Source organism: Hordeum vulgare, chromosome 5H (genome assembly GCF_904849725.1).
Source record: "Hordeum vulgare subsp. vulgare chromosome 5H, MorexV3_pseudomolecules_assembly, whole genome shotgun sequence".
Classification (NCBI taxonomy): Eukaryota; Viridiplantae; Streptophyta; class Magnoliopsida; order Poales; family Poaceae; genus Hordeum; species Hordeum vulgare.
This window is the reverse complement of record NC_058522.1, coordinates 176985794-177002931: the sequence shown is the minus strand read 5'-3', so window position 1 is coordinate 177002931 and position 17138 is coordinate 176985794.

Sequence of the window (17138 nt, the reverse complement as noted above, 5' to 3'; positions counted from 1 at the left end):
CGATAGGTTTAGTTAGCTTGGTTAGTTAGGTTAGTTAGTTAGTTAGCTTCATAGAAAGAATAGGAAGAAGAAGAAGAGGAGCAGGAGGAGAAGAGGAGAAGAGGAGGTGAAGAAGAAGAAGAAGAAGAAGAGGGGGAGGAGAAGACAAAAATAAGAAGGAGAAGAAGAAAAGAAGAAGAAAAGATCTCCTCCTCCTCCTTCTCCTTCTTCTTGATTTCTTCTTCTTCTCCTCCTCCTCCTCTTTAGTCTCCTCTATCTTATTCTCCTGACCTTATTTTCCCCAACAATGAGATAATTAGCCCATTTAGCTAAAAATGGCATAAAAACCATGGTTACCTCATGAATATTATATTCTTAACTTGTTTTCCTCTAAAATGACATAATTAGAATATTTGTGTTGATCGGGTGGATTTACATGTGATAGTTGTCTCGTCGCTGTGAGGTCTCATGTGCGAAGACATGCCCGTGCGTTGTACGAGCTCCGCCCCTGCATTCATGGGTTAGTACAAATTTCATCTCCTCCCCGCCCCTTCATTTACTGTGGCTCGGTTTCCGAATGAAACTTTCTAGATTTAGGTAATTAAATTAATTTATCAGTATGCGTGACTAGTATGCGTCTCCCGTTCGAAAGGGCGACATCTATAAATATGCATGTCTTTGCATATTTATAACCGCCATTCTTTCGAATTGGCCAACATTATCCATGGACAGCCCGAGTATGTGTAGATTGGGTTCGTTTTCCCATATGTTGTGCTCTAGATCGGATGCGAGGGACCATACCACGTCACGATTGATTGAGGAGGAGAGGTCCTGGAATGAGGCGGGTCAACGGGCCCTGTACGAGCTTTTTGTGGTAAGTTTTTTTTCACATTAGCCAAATCATGTGTGTAATGTCTGTTTCATTACCAACTAATATGACCCACTCTTCAGGGTGTGTGCGAGAAGAGCAGTCAAGTCCCTCCACCGATGCCCGTCTTCTCTTCGATTGGCACGGTGAGTTTCATTATAAACTAGTATTAATAATTGAGTGTCATCATGCTAACTGAGACATTGCAAAATATCTATTCTGTAGAACAACTCCCGAGCGGCATCGCACGACCCTACTCCACGTGTTTCCCCTCCTTGATGAGCACTACGGTAAGTTTCTCTTCTCCTCTTTCATATTCTCCTTGCCTTAATTTCCCCAACAATGACATAGTTAGCCCATTTAGCTCCAAAAAGACATAATTAGCCCATTTAGCTCTAAAATGCCATAAAAACCTTAAAATGGCATAAGAACCTTGGTTAGCTCATTATTATTATATACTTAGCTTGTTTTCCTCTAAAATGGGATAATTAGCCCATTTAGCTCCAAAAAGACATAATTAGGTAATTTAGCTCCAACAAGAGGAGAAGAGGAGAAGCAATAGGAAAAATGAAAAGAAAGAAGAAGAAGAAGAAGAAGAAGAAGAAGAAGAGAAGGACAAAGGAGGAGGACGAGGAGGAGAAGGCCAAGGACCTTCTAGTCCTTCTCCTCCTCCTCCTCCCCCCCCCTTCTCCTCCTTCTTCTTGATTTCTTCTTCTTCTCCTCCTCCTCCTATTTCTTCTCCTCTTTCATATTATCCTTGCTTTAATTTTCCCAACAATGACATAATTAGCCCATTCAGCTCCAAAATGTCATAAAAACCTCAAAATGTTATAAGAACCTTGGTTAGCTCATGAATATTATATACTTAGCTTGTTTTCCTCTAAAATGGGATAATTAGCCCATTTAGCTCCAAAAAGACATAATTAGGTAATTTAGTTCCAACAAGAGGAGAAGAGGAGAAGAAATAGGAAAAATGAAAATAAAGAAGAAGAAGAAGAAGAAGAAGAGAAAAAGGAGAAGGAGGAGGAGGAGGAGGAGAAGGCCAAGGACCTTCTAGTCCTTCTCCTCCTCCTCCTTCTCCCCCTTCTCCTCCTTCTTCTTGATTTCTTCTTCTTCTCCTCCTCCTCCTCTTTCTTCTCCTCTTTCATATTATCCTAGATTTAATTTCCCCAACAATGACATAATTAGCCCATTCAGCTCCAATAGTCCATAATAACCTCAAAATGTTATAAGAACCTTGGTGAGCTCATGAATATTATATACTTAGCTTGTTTTCCTCTAAAATGGGATACTTAGCCCATTTAGCTCCAAAAAGACATAATTAGGTAATTCAGTTCCAACAAGAGGAGAAGAGGAGAAGAAATAGGAAAAATGAAAATAAAGAAGAAGAAGAAGAAGAAGAGAAAAACGAGAAGGAGGAGGAGGAGGAGGAGAAGGAGAAGGCCAAGGACCTTCTAGTCCTTCTCCTCCTCCTCCTTCTCCTCCTTCTCCTCCTTCTTGATTTCTTCTCCTTCCCCTCCTCCTCCTCTTTCTTATCCTCTTTCATATTATCCTTGCTTTAATTTCTCCAACAATGACATAATTAGCCCATTTAGCTCCAAAAGTCCATAATAACCTCAAAATGGCATAAGAACCTTCGTTAGCTCATGAATATTATATACTTAGCTTGTTCTCCTCTAAAATGGGATAATTAGCCCATTTAGCTCCAAAAATACATAATTAGGTAATTTAGCTCCAACAAGAGGAGAAGAGGAGAAGAAATAGGAAAAATGAAAAGAAAGAAGAAGAAGAAGAAGAAGAAGAAGAATAGAAGAAGGAGAAGGAGGAGGAGGAGGAGGAGAAGCCGAAGGAACTTCTAGTCCTTCTCCTCCTCCTCCTTCTCCTCCTTCTTCTTGATTTCTTCTTATTCTCCTCCTCCTCCTCTTTTTGCTCCTCTTTCATATTATCCTTGCTTTAATTTCCCCAACAATGACATAATTATCCCATTTAGCTCCAAAATGCCATAATAAGCTCAAAATGGCATAAGAACCTTGGTTAGCTATTGAATATTATATTCTTAGCTTGTTTTCCTCTAAAATGGTATAATTACCAATATAGCTCCAAAAATAAATAATTAGGTAATTTAGCTCCAACAAGAGGAGAAGAGGAGAACAAATGGGAAAATGAAAAGAAAGAAGAAGAAGAAGAAGAAGAAGAAGAGAAGAAGGAGGAGGAGGAGGAGGAGAAGGCCAAGGACCTTCTAGTCCTTCTCCTTCTCCTCCTTCTCCTCCTTGATTTCTTCTTCTTCTCCTCCTCCTACACTTTCTTCTCCTCTTTTATATTATCCTTGCTTTAATTTCCCCAACAATGACATAATTAACCCATTTAGCTCCAAAATGCCATAATAAGCTAAAAATGGCATAAGAACCTTTAATTTGCTCATGAATATTATATTCTTAGCTTGTTTTCCGCTAAAATGACATAATTATCTCAAAAACATCATATTTTGTTCTTCTTCTGACTTTCTTATTCACATTTTTGCAGATTGGATATACTACATGCATGGAAGCTGGCATTCATGGAGTCGAACAATGTCGATGGATGAACTTTATATGTATATCATCTAGTTTTCATTTGAGTTGATGAACAATGTCGAACTATATGTATATGTATATATGGATAAACAGTGCAATACTTTGTATGTTGGTTCTTTCGATATATGGGGATGTACATTGATGTATATGTATGGTGAATTATATAAATGTGGTGTCAAATATATATATATCATATATGTGTGGTGAATTATATAAATGTGGTGTCAAATATATATATATATATATATATATATATATATATGTGCTGTGAAATAATATAAAACAAAAAAATAGGTACTATATGGGCTCTTTGCCGTCTACCAGCTGATGGCACAGGTCTTTGCCATCAGCTAGCAGACGGCAAAGGTGCCACATGGCACCGAGTAGTGCATCCTGGGGTGTCTATATAGGCTCTTTGCTGTCTGCTTCTAGGGGGGCAGACGACAAAGAAGAGGGCACAGAGGATGGGGGAGGAGGAGGCAGACGGCAAAGAGTGGAGGGTGGGAGGAGGAGGAGGCAGACGGCAAAGAAGAGGGATTAGGCACGCGGCAAAGAAGAGGGGGGTGGAGGCAGACAACAAAGAAGAGGTGGAGGCAGATGGCAAAGCCTCCGTTAACCCCTAACGGAGGCAATGCCTATCGGCTGCCGTCTCAAGCACTTTGCCGACTGCTCCCATGAAAAGCTGACGTCAAAGCTCTTTGCCGTCCGCTTTGGGGAGACAGACGGCAAATAAGGTACGATGCCGTCGTAGGCTGACGCAAAAAATTTGTCGGCCGTTAGATTCTTTGCCGTCTGTGGTATTCTCTTTGCCGTTCGGGATTTACTCTTTGCCGTCTGTGATGGCAGATGGCAAATAAGCTGATTCCTGTAGTGGTAGCAACAGTAGTAGCAAAGTGACAACAGTAGGAACAGTAGCAACAAAGTGGCCCAATCCCTTTTGTAGCAAGGGACAAGCCTAGACAAAGTAACGTAGCAAGGACCAGTAGTAAAAGACTCGTAGGCAGTGGATCGGTGATGGATGAGTATTGCGGATGTGATTCATCATGTAACAGCTATAACACAGAGAGATAAGTAACTAGCTCCCGTTTGTCAATCTAATGTAGGCATGTATTCCGTATGTAGTCATACGTGCTTAGGGAAAAGAACTTGCATGACATCTATTGTCCATCCCTCCCATGGCAGTGGGGTCCTAATGGAAACTACGGGATATTAAGGTTCTCCTTTTAATTAAGAACCGGACCAACACATTAACACGTGGTGAATACATGAACTCCTCATACTATGGTCATCTCCGGGAGTGGTTCCGGCTATTGTCACTCTGGGGTTGCCGGGTCATAACACATAGTAGGTGACTACAACTTGCAAGATAGAATCTAAAACACACATATATTGGCAACAACATAATAGGTTCAGATCGGAAATCATGGCACTTGGGCCCTAATGACAAGCATTAAGCATAGCCAAGTAGTAGCAACATCAATCTAGAAGATAGTGGATACTAGGGATCAATCCCAATCAAAAACTAACTCGATTACATGATAGATCTCATCCAACTCATCACCGTCCAGCAAGCCTACGATCAGATTACTCACGAACAGTGAAGAGCATCATGGAATTGTCGATGGAGAAAGGTTGATGATGACGATGGCGACGATTTCCCCTCTCCGGAGCCCAAAACGGACTCCAGATTTGCCCTCGACATGAAGAATAGGAGGTGGCGGTGCCTCTGTATCGCAAAACTCGATGAAACCTGCTCTCTGATTTTTTCTGGGCAAAACGGAAGATATAGCGTTGAGTTTGGGGGCGGTGGAGCCATGTGGGCCCCACAAGCCCTCACGGCGAGGCCAGGGTGGGTGGCCGCGGCCTGTGGACTTGTGGCCCACTGGTCCACCTCCTTCGATGAAAAGTGGCCCACTGTGTATTTTTCTTTTATTCCACAAAAAATCTCCGTAAATTTTCAGAACATTCCGAGAACTTTTATTTCTACACAAAATAACACCATGGCAATTCTGCTGAAAACAGCGTTAGTCCGGGTTAGTTCCATTCAAACCATGCAAATTAGAGTCCAAAACAAGGGCAAAAGAGTTCGGAAAAGTATATACGATGGAGACGTGTCAACTCCCCCAAGCTTAAAGCCTTGCTTGTCCTCAAGCAATTCAGTTGACAAACTGAAAGAGACAAAAGAAAAACTTTGACGAACTCTGTTTGATCTTGTTGTTGCAACTATGTCTAACTCATATCTAGAGTTTCAGCAAGATCACAAGCAAACCACATAAGCAAATGACATCTAGGTCTCACGGTAAACTCATGTCAATGGCATAATCAACTAGCGAGCAAATAATAATAAGTCTCTAACGTCAACATTCAATCAAAAAAAGGCAGTACATAAAGGCAGAGCACCTTCAAAGACCAAGGGTTGAAGCAGTACGAACAGATGATATCTCGCTAGCTCTTTCTGAGACCGCAAAACATAAAGGCAGAGCACCTTCAAAGACCAAGGGTTGACCAAATATTGTAATTCAAGGCATTGAAGATCCAGTCATAGTCATACTCAACAAAGTTAAAAGCAAAGCATAAAAATGACAAAGGTACTCTCTATATAATGCTTTTGTAAGAGGAGGATGACTCAACAGGAACATAAATAGACAGGCCCTTCGCAGAGGGAAGCATTGATTTGCAGAGGTGCCAGAGCTCAAGCTTTTAAAACAGAGATAATAATTTTGGGTGCCATGCTTTCATTGCCAACGTAATGACTGAGAGTTCTCAACATCTTCCATGCTACACATGCTATAGGCGGTTCCCAAACAGAAAAGTAAAGTTTTGACACCCCCACCACCAATCAATCACACTCTATGGCTAGCCGAATCCTCGGGTACCGTCCATACCAACATCAATCCTGGGGGAGTTTTGTTTGCAATTATCTTTTTGAGTTGAGCATTGAACTGGGAATTCCAATTACCGGCCCCTTTCTCGTGAATGATAGTGAATAAACACATATCAAGGATAACACGCCTAGCATGGAAGATACTAATAGCCCCCTGTCATCACATGAGCGGTTCGGGCATGCAAAACAGATTATTTCTTGAAGATTTAGAGAGTGGCACATGCAAATTTACTTGGAACGGCAGGTAGATACCGCACATAGGTAGGTATGGTGGACTCATATGGCACAACTTTGGGTTCATTGGAGTGGATGTAAAAGCAGTATTCCCTCTTAGTACAAGTGAAGGCTAGCAAAAGACTAGGAAGCGACAAACTAGAGAGCGACAACAGTCATCAAAATGCATTGAGATTAACTAACATTGAGTGGAAGCATGAGTAGGACATAAATCACCGTGAACATGAACATCATAGAGGCTATGTTGATTTTGTTTCAACTACATGCGTGAACATGCGCCAAGTCAAGCCACATGGAATATTCAAAGGAGGATACCATCCTATCATACTACAACACAGTCATCTCAACATTCATGTGGGCATCCAAGACAAACCATTATAAGCTCCTAGCTAAGTAAGCATGGCATAAGAAACTATGATCTCTAAGTTGTCATTGAAAACATGTTTATCTCACAACAAAGGTGAATCAGGCATGATGAGCTAGTGATATTTACAAAAACAAAATAGATCGAGTTCATACCAGCCTTTCCAGGCTCAGTCACTTCATCATATATCGTCATTATTGCCTTTCACTTCCACGGCGGAATGATGTGAACAATAATAAGAGTGCTCATGCATTGGACTACGCGGGAATCTGCATGCAAACACAAAGGAGAAGACATAGTAATACGGCTCTTTGAAAGCTAAACAAGTATGCATGCAAGAGCTACTAAACATTGTAACCAATATCTTCTACCATGACCGAAAGAAAAAGAAAACTAATTACACGGGAAAGCTCCAACAAGCAAAAGAAGAAAAGAAAATCTTTTTGGGTTTTCTCAGACTAGATAGACACACGAAACGAAAACGAGAAAACGAAAATAAACTAGCATGGATCATACAGTGGCAAAGTGTGAACACCAGGTAACAAAGTGAAAGCATAAGCAAGAATGTAAAGTCGATGAGAAAACGTACTCCCCCAAGCTTAGGCTTTTGGCCTAAGTTGGTCTACTCCCAAGGAGGGAAATAACCAGATCCGGGGTACTCCGGAGTGGACTGAGGATGCCACTCCTGTGTGAGCTCCTCTGGCTCCCACTAACAAACCGACGTCTGGTACTCGACTGGTGGCTCGGGCACGGGCTTCTGTGGTTGGGCTAAGCCCCAATATGCGTAGATGTCCGAGGGCATAATAGTCTACTTGCCTACATGAAGATTTAACAAAGAAGGAGCAGGCAAAGTAATAGTCTCACGAGTACCCTGACTAAATATCAGGTTATAAATCATCCTTCGATTGATATCTCTATCAAGAAAGTCATGGCGAACCATGCTATCGTAATCTAGATATCTCTCAGGAAGAAGAACCTCGTCTTCGTCCTCCAGTCTAATAGGTATCTCAGAGTGTCTGGCAAGACGAGTAGCATAGATACCTCCATAGACAACACCTTTAGAACGGTTCAGGTTCAACCGTTGAGCAACTATAGCGCCCAAGCTATAAGTTTTATCGTTATAAAGGGCTTCGTGTAAGACCGCAAGATCTGAGGAACTAAGTGACCCAACTGTCCCACGGCCAATCAAACATTTTCCCACAAATGATGAGAAGTACCGAAGCATGGGAAAATAAATGCTAGCAGCTCTAGCGCAAGACACGCCTCTCTCCTCTCCTACAACAATAATAGCGATGAAAGCTTCCAAGTCCCGTGGACGTGGTTCATGAATATCCCCAACGTAGGGTAATTTGCAAAGATTGCAAAAATCCTGGAGTGACATGCGCTGGGGGATATCATAAAGTTGGAACTCAACCATAGGAGGATTCTTCCTATGATAGAAGTTAAAGCTTTGTACGAAGATATTAGTGAGGAGGAGGTATTGCAGACACTTATCTTCAACGAAGGCAGTAAGGCCTGCGTTCTCCACCAAGTGATAAAAGTCCTCATAGATTCCAGCGGCGCGTAAGAACACATCGCTTGGCTTCCCCAAAATAGTTCAAAGAACGGTGATTTGAGCAAAGAGATCAAAAATCCCAGCAAGAGGAGCAAGAACACGGGTTTGAGCTGCGAAACAATTTTTTCTAGAGGTAGGAGAACCAGATGAGAGCAAGAATGAGTGGAGGGGGTGCCTGTGGGCCCCACAAGCCTGTGTGGCGTGGCTAGGGGGGTGCCCGCACCCCAAGGGATGGTGGCCCACTAGTGCAGCCCCCAGACAAGCTCTTTGTCTCAGAATTTTTCAAAAAATCCAGAAAAAATCATACTTGATTTTCAAGTCGTTCGGAGAACTTTTATTTTCGGGGTATTTTTCTACCAGACGCTAAAACAGAAAACAGGGAAAACTAAACTAAACCTATCATTTTTCTTCTAAGCAACCGAAGGTGAAATCTTGGAACAAAGGTTTGTGACTTCTCGATTCATCCATCTCTTGGTCATCGAAGTAAATCCGTAAATGGGGTTGATCAAATCCCCTCGACCAAACTTCTCGAATCGCAAAAGAAGACGGAGAATTTTCGAACAGTCACTAGGTCACCTCAATGGGGATGTGAATCTACCCAACAAGCAAATCATACTTCATCTTGACACGAGGAATAGGGCATTCAAAGCTCCCAATAACAATCGATGAAGTTTTTTCGATAGCATTGATGCAATGTACTCGATATTGTTTCTTCGGAAAGTGCACCGTATGCTCATTACCATTGACATGGAAAGTGACATTGCCTTTGTTGGAATCTATAACAGCCCCTGCAGTGTTTAAAAAGGGTCTTCTGAGGATGACAGCCATGGCATCGTCCTCGGGAATATCTAAGATAACAAAGTATGTTAAGATGGTGGTGTTAGCAAACACAACAGGCACATCCTCGCAAATGCCGATAGGGAAAGCAGTTGATTTGCTGGCCATTTGCTGAGAGATTTAAGTGGGTGTCAACTTATCTAGTTCAAGTCTACGATAAAGAGAGAGAGGCATAACACTAACACCGGCTCCAAGGTCCCATAACGCAGTTCTAACGTAGTTGCCTTTAATGGAGCAAGGTATAGTGGGAACACCGGGATCACCTAGTTTCTTAGGAGTTCCACCCTTGAAGGTATAGTTAGCGAGCATGGTGGAAATCTCAACCTCAGGTATCCTCCTCTTATTAGTCACAATATCTTTCATGTACTTAGCATACGAGGACATCTTGAGCATATCCATCAAACGCATTTGCAGAAAGACAGGTCTAATCATCTCAATGAATCGCTCAAAATCTTCATCATCCTTTTTCTTGGATGGTTTGGGAGGAAAGGGCATAGGTTTCTGAACCCATGGTTCCCTTTCTTTACCATGCTTCCTAGCAGTGAAGTCATTCTTATCGTATCTGCTATTCTTAGGCTATGGGTTATCAAGATCAGGTTCAATCTACACATCCTTTTCATTGCTAGGTTGAGCATCAACATGAACATCACTATTGATATTATCATTAGGCTCATGTTCATCACCAGATTGTGTTTCAGCATCAGAGACACAGGCATCGTTTGGACTCTCAGGTGTAGCAGCAACAGGGTTGCTAGCGTGCAGGCTCCTATCATCTTTCTTCTTCTTTTTAGGATTACTAGGTGCATCAGTGCTAACTCATTGAGAATCCTGTTCAATTCTCTTCGGATGACCCTCAGGATACAAAGGTTCCTGAGTCATTCTACCGCCTCTAGTAATGACTCTGATAGAATTGTCATTCAACTTGTTAAGCAAGTCATTCTGAGCTTTAAGTACTTGTTCTACCTGAGTAGTAACAATAGAGGCATGTTTACTCAGAAGCATAAGATCATTGACATTTCTGTCCACACAAGCACTTAAATGACTAAGCATACGAGCATTCTTTTCCAATTGTCTGCTAACATAATCATTGAAACTCACTGCTAGGAATGACTTCACTGCTAGGAAGCATGGTAAAGAAAGGGAGCCATGGGTTCAAAGACCTATTCCCTTTCCTCCTAAGCCATCCAAGAAAAAGGATGATGAGGATTTTGAGCAATTTATTGAAATGTTGAGACCCGTCTTTCTGCAGATGCGGTTAATTGATATGCTAATAATGTCTCCATATGCCCAAGTACATGAAAGACATCGTGACTAATAAACGGAAGATACCAGATCTTGAGATCTCCACCGTGCTCGCCAATTACACTTTCAAAGGTGGAACTCCTAAGAAACTTGGTGATCCCGGAGTGCCCACTATACCATGCTCCATTAAAGGAAACTACGTAAGAACTGCCTTATGTGACCTTGTAGCCGGTGTTAGTGTTATGCCTCTCTCTCTTTATCGTAGACTTGAACTGGATAAGTTGACACCCACTGAAATTTCTCTGCAAAATGGCCGACAAATCAACTGCTTTCCCTGTCGGCATTTACAAGGATGTGCCTGTTGTGGTTGCTAACGTTACTATCTTAACGGAGTTTGTTATCCTGGATATTCCTGAGGATGATGCCATGGCGATCATTCTTGGAAGACCATTCTTAAACACCGCAAGGGCTGTTATAGACTACAGCAAAGGCAATGTCACCTTCCATGTCAACGGTAATGAGCATACAGTGCACTTTCCGATGAAATGATATCAAGTACATTGCATCAATGCTATTGAAAAAACTTCATCGATTTTTATTGGGAGCTTTGAATGCCATATTCCTCATGTTAAGATGAAGTACAATTTGCTTGTTGGGGAGATTCATGTCCCCATTGAGGTGACTTAGTGGCTATTCGACAATTCTCCGTTTCCTTTTGCGATTCGAAAAGGTTTTGTCGAGGGGATTTGATCAACCCCATTGACGGATTACTTTCGATGACCATGAAATGGATGAATCAAGGAGTCATATACCTCTGTTTTAAGCTATCACTTTTTGTTGCTTAGAAGAAAAATGATAGATTTAGTTTAGTTTTTACTGTTTTCTGTTTTAGCATCCCGGAGAAAAGTACCCCGAAAATAAAAGTTCTCCGATGGTCTTGAAAATCAAATATAATTTTTTCTGGAATTTTTGAAAAATACTGGTACTGAGAGCTAGCCTGGGGGCCACACCAGTGGGCCACAAGCCCTGTAGCGGCGGCCTTCCCCTCTGGTCGCGTCTACCAAGCTTGTGGGGCCCACAGGGACCCCCTCCACATATTCGAGCTCCCATCCTCTTATTCTACATCCAGAAAGAATCGTTTCGCAGCTCAAACCCGTTTTCTTGCTCATTTGGCTGTGATTTTCGATCTCCTTGCTCAAAGCACCATTCTCCGAAACGTTTTGGGGAAATTACTCCTTGGTAAGTGACTCCTTCATTCGTCCAATTAGTTTCTACTCTAGTGCTTTATCCTTCGCGTATTCTTGCTACCTTGGTGACCCTGTTCTTGAGCTTGAAATGTTGATTTTAGCTGGTCCCAAGTAATTTTAACGCGTGATACGGTCTCTAGGCACTAGTAGGAGTAGTAAATACAAGGTGTGGTTGGTCTTTATTCACTTTTCTCTTGAACTTCAAAAATTTCAGCAAAAAGAAATTATGTTCAGGAGGAAGTTTCATGGTGGTTCCTCAAGTAAGAAGGGTCCCCGTCTTTCTTTTTGGGAGCCCGATCTTTATCAACTAAGGGACGCACCGATACAACCATGTGAATGGCCTTCCGATGAGTTCATGATTGAAGCAGACTTCAAGGATGAGTTTGATACACTTGTCCACAATGCCGGGTTAGAAGAATTCCTCTGAGATAAATGTGAACAGCATGCTATGCTCACTGCCTCTTTCGTGCGTAGATTTAAATTTTCAGTTGGCCGTGACTCATCCTTACTGTTTGATCTGTATAAATCCTACACCATGGATTTGGATGATTTCAATAGTATTTGCAAGATACACGATGGGGTTAGTCTTAATGATCCTGCTAAGTCTTCGGTTAGAGAATTTATCTCTAGTATAACTGCTGGAGAAACTAGAGACATCACGCAAGCTACCATAGGAAGCATTCATTTCCCTGCCTTGCACTACTGTGCCCTCTTTATAGGTAGATGCATTAACGGCAAGGTTGAACATTGTCACCTATGTGCATCCGACCTTAGTATCCTTAAGAGCGCAGTAATAGGTGACAGGAGCTTCAACATGGGAGCTATAATAGCAAGGAGGCTGAATAATAATGCCATTGATGGGGATTTCTTTGGTGGGATTTATGCTACGCGCTTAGCAAATTTTCTTGGAGTACCCATCCATTCAGGAGATCCCCCTCTCCGTAGAGCCTACCTTGATCGTGTCGCTCTGACACGCTATCAGTTTCTCAAGAGGGATGAGCAATCCCTCGTTTACCGGTTAGTATTTAACCGACAACGTGCTTTTCATATTACGCTTCCTTCTCCTACCTTCTTTGACTTTCAGGTTAAATTAAGATATTACATAACCATTGGAGAAGCAGAGGAGTATGAGAGGGAGGCTGAGACTTCTCGTCTCCGCGAAGCAGCTATTCATGTAGTGGCTGCAGCGCTCCCGTACAACCCACATTATTATTTTGGGTATCACTCGGACCAGCCTTGGGAGTAGACCAAGCTAGGCCAAAAGCTTAAGCTTGGGGGAGTACGTGTTTGCACCAACTTTACATTCATGCTTATTCTTTCACTTTGTTAGTCGGTGTTTACACTTTGCCATTGTATTATCCATTCTAGTTTATTTTTTTTCTTTTTTTCTTGTTTCGTGTCCTTTTGAGAAAACCCAAAAATATTTTCCTTTCTTCTTTTGCTTGTTGGGAGCTTTCCCGTGTAAATAGTTTTCTTTTTCTTTGAGTCGAGGTAGAAGACCATGGTTACAATGTTTATTGGCTCTCGCATGCATACCTGTTCATTTGTTAAACAACCATATTACTTTGTCTTCTCCTTTGTGTTTGCCTGCAGATTCAACTTAGTCCAATGCACGAGCACTCTTATTATTGTTGACATCATCTGATCGTGCAAGGGAAAGGCAATAATGATGATATATGATGAAGTGACTGAGACTGGAAAAACTGGTATGAACTCTATCTATTTTGTTTTTGTAAATATGACTAGCTTGTCATCCCACATTCAGCTTTGTTGAGAGAGAACCATGTTTGCAATGACAACTTAGAGATCATAGTTTCTGATGCCATGCTTAATTAGCTAGGAGCTTATAATGGTTTGTCTGGAATGCCAACATATATTTTGAGATAACTATGATGTAGTACGATAGGATGGTATTCTCCTTTGAATGATTCAAGTGGCTTGACTTGGCGCATGTTCATTCATGTAGTTTAAACAAAATCAACATAGCCTCTATGATGTTCGTGTTCATGGTGATTTATATCCTGCTCATGCTTGCACTCAATGTTAGTCAAACTCATTGCATCTTGATGACTGTTGTCGCTCTCTGGTTGGTCGCTTCCCAGTCTTTTCCTAGCCTTCACTTGTACTAAGCGGAATACTGCTTGTGCATCCACTTCCATAAACCCAATAGTTTTTCCATGAGAGTCCACCGTACCTACCTATTTACGGTATCTACCTGCCGTTCCAAGTAAATTTGCATGTTCCATTCTCTAAACCTTCAAGAAATAATCTGTTTTGCAGGCCCGAACTGCTCATGTGGTGACAAGGGGCTATTGGTATCCTCCATGTTAGGCGTGTTATCCTCGACATGTGTTTATTCACTGTCATTCACCAGAAAGGGGCAGTAATTGGAATGCTCAGTTCCACGCTTAAATCGAAAACATAACTTTAAAACAAGACTCCCCCCGGATTGATGTTAGTATGGACGGTACCCGAAGATTCGGCTAGCTGTGGAGTGTGATTGATTGGTGGTGGGCGAGTTAAAACTTTACTTTTCTTTTTGGGAACCGCCTATAGCATGAGTAGCATGGAAGATATTGCGCACTCTTGGTCATTGCGGTGACAATGAAAGCATGCCACCCAAAATTATTATCTCAAAGCTTGAGCTCTGGCACCTCTGCAAATCAATGCTTCCCTCTGCGAAGGGCATGTCTATTTATTTTCCTGTTGAGTCATTCTCTTCTTATATAAGCACCAATTGGAGAGCACCTCCGTCATTTTTATGCTTTGCTTTTGATTGATATTGAGTATGACTATGACTGGATCTTCGTTGCTATGAATTACAATCTTTAGTCAGCCCTTGATCTTTGAAAGTGCTCTGCATTTATGTTTTGCGGTCTCACAAAGAGCTAGCGAGATACCACCTATTCATATTGCTTCATGCTTGTTTTGATTGAATTGTTGGTATCTCAAACTCATTATTATTTGCTCGCTAGCTGATTATGCCATTGATATTAGTTTACCGTGAGACCTTTGTGTCACTTGCTCTTGAGGTTAACTTGTGATCTTGCTGAAATTCTGGTTATGAGTTAGACATAGGTGCAACAACAAGATCAAACAGAGTTTGTCAAAGATTTTCTTTCTCTTTCAGTTTGTCAGCTGAGTTGCTTGAGGACAAGCAAGGTTTTAAGCTTGGGGAGTTGATACGTCTCCATCGTATCTACTTTTCCAAACTCTTTTGCCCTTCTTTTGGACTCTAATTTGCATGATTTGAATGGAACTAACCCGGACTGACGCTGTTTTCAGCAGAATTGCCATGGTGTTGTTTTTGTACAGAAATGAAAGTACTCGGAACATCCTAAAAATTTACGGAGAATATTTCTGGAAAATATGAAAAATACGTGCGCAAATATCCACTGGAGGGGACGGGCCAGTGGGCCACAAGCCCTGTAGCCGCGGCCTCCCCCCTGGCCGTGGCTACCAGGCTTGTGGGGCCCACGTGGCTCTGCCGCCCCCAATTCCCGTGCTACTTATTCCCTTTCGTCCCGGAAAAAATCAGGAGAGAAGAGTTCATCGCGTTTCACGATCCAGAGGCGCCGCCACATCCCGTTCTTGCCTTGGACGTCAGATCTGGAGTCCGTTTTGGGCTCCGGATCAAGGAGATCGTCGCCATTGTCATCATCGACCTTCTTCCCTCTCCAATTCCATGAATCTCTTCATTGTTCGTGAGTAATCTATTCGTAGACTCGCTGGGCGGTGATGAGTAGGATGAGATCTATCATGTAATAAAGTTAGTTTTGATGGGGATTGATCCCTAGTATCCACTATGTTCTAGATCGATGTTGCTACTACTTGGCTATGCTTAATGCTTGTCACTAGGGCCCGAGTGCTATGATTTCAGATCTGAACTTATTATGTTGTCACCAATATATGTGTTATGATCCGGCAACCCCGGAGTGACAATAAGCGGAACCACTCCCAGTGATGACCATAGTTTGAGGAGTTCATGTGTTCCCCAAGTGCTAATGCGTTGGTCTGGTTCTTTATTAAAAGGAGAACCTTAATATCATGTAGTATCCATTTGGACCCCGCTGCCACGGGACGGATGGACAATAGATATCCTGCAAGTTATTTTCCCTAAGCACGTATGACTACACACGGAATGCATGCCTACATCACATTGACGAACGGGAGCTAGCCACATATCTCTCCGTGTTATAGCTGTTGCATGATGAATGTCATCCAACAAATCACCGATCCATTGCCTACGAGTTTGTGCCACTGCTATTGTTACTTGCTCTGCTGCTACTGCTGTTACTACTATTGCTGCTACTGTTACTTGATGCTACTGTTACTTGCTTTGTCCTTCTGCTGCTGCCACTACTGTAGCTGCTACTGTTACTTGCTGCTACTGGTACTTGCTTTGTCCTGCTGCTGCTGCCACTACTGTTGCTACTACTGTTACTTGTTGTTGCTATTACTTGCTACTATTTCTACTTGTTACTGCTGTCACTACTGTTGTTCCTTGCCACTATTGTTACTCGTTACACTGCTACTACATGCTACAATACGTTTCTGGCGCCATTGATACTTCAGTTAGGAATAATCTTCCGTCAACAGATTCTTTCCTAGCACCGTTGCTATCATACTACTTTGCTGCTTATATCCTGCTTGCAGATACTAATCTTTCAGGTGTGGTTGAGATGACAACTCAACTACTAATACTGGAGAATATCCTTTCACTCCCATCGTGTCGAACCAACAAATTTGAGTTGAATACTCTACCCTCGAAAACTGCCGCAATCCCACACGCTGGTGGGCCATTGCAAGACAATTGCTAATTGTTGAGCAACTAGAAGCACTATATCGTGCAGTTTGGTAAGATGGGCTACAACCGTTTCAGACTCATGATCGTGAAAAGGATCAGATTTTACCAGAGTGATTAACTCAGGGTCGACAGAGAATTCGTAATCCTTATCGGTCACAAAGATAGGCGAAGTAGCAAACTTCGGGTCGTATTTCATCCTAGCGTTTAGAGATTTTTCTTTCCACTCTTGCGCAGTAATTTGTCAACATCATAGTTATCCTTACACACAAGGAAGTCCTCAGCTATCTCTCCCTCCATAACACAGCGCGTATCAGGCATTACAAGCAATTCAGGCATAGTAGCAGGTTCTACTTCAATAGTATCAGCAATTTCAGAAGTATCATCACATCTAGCAGCAACTCTAGCAATATGTGCATCAAGGAATGCACCATGTGGCAAAGCAGTAGTAGCATCATGAGGCATAGTATCAAGCATAGCATCATCAGGCATAGTATCAAGCATAGCATCATCACACATAGTATCAAGCATAGCATCATGGGCAGCAGAAG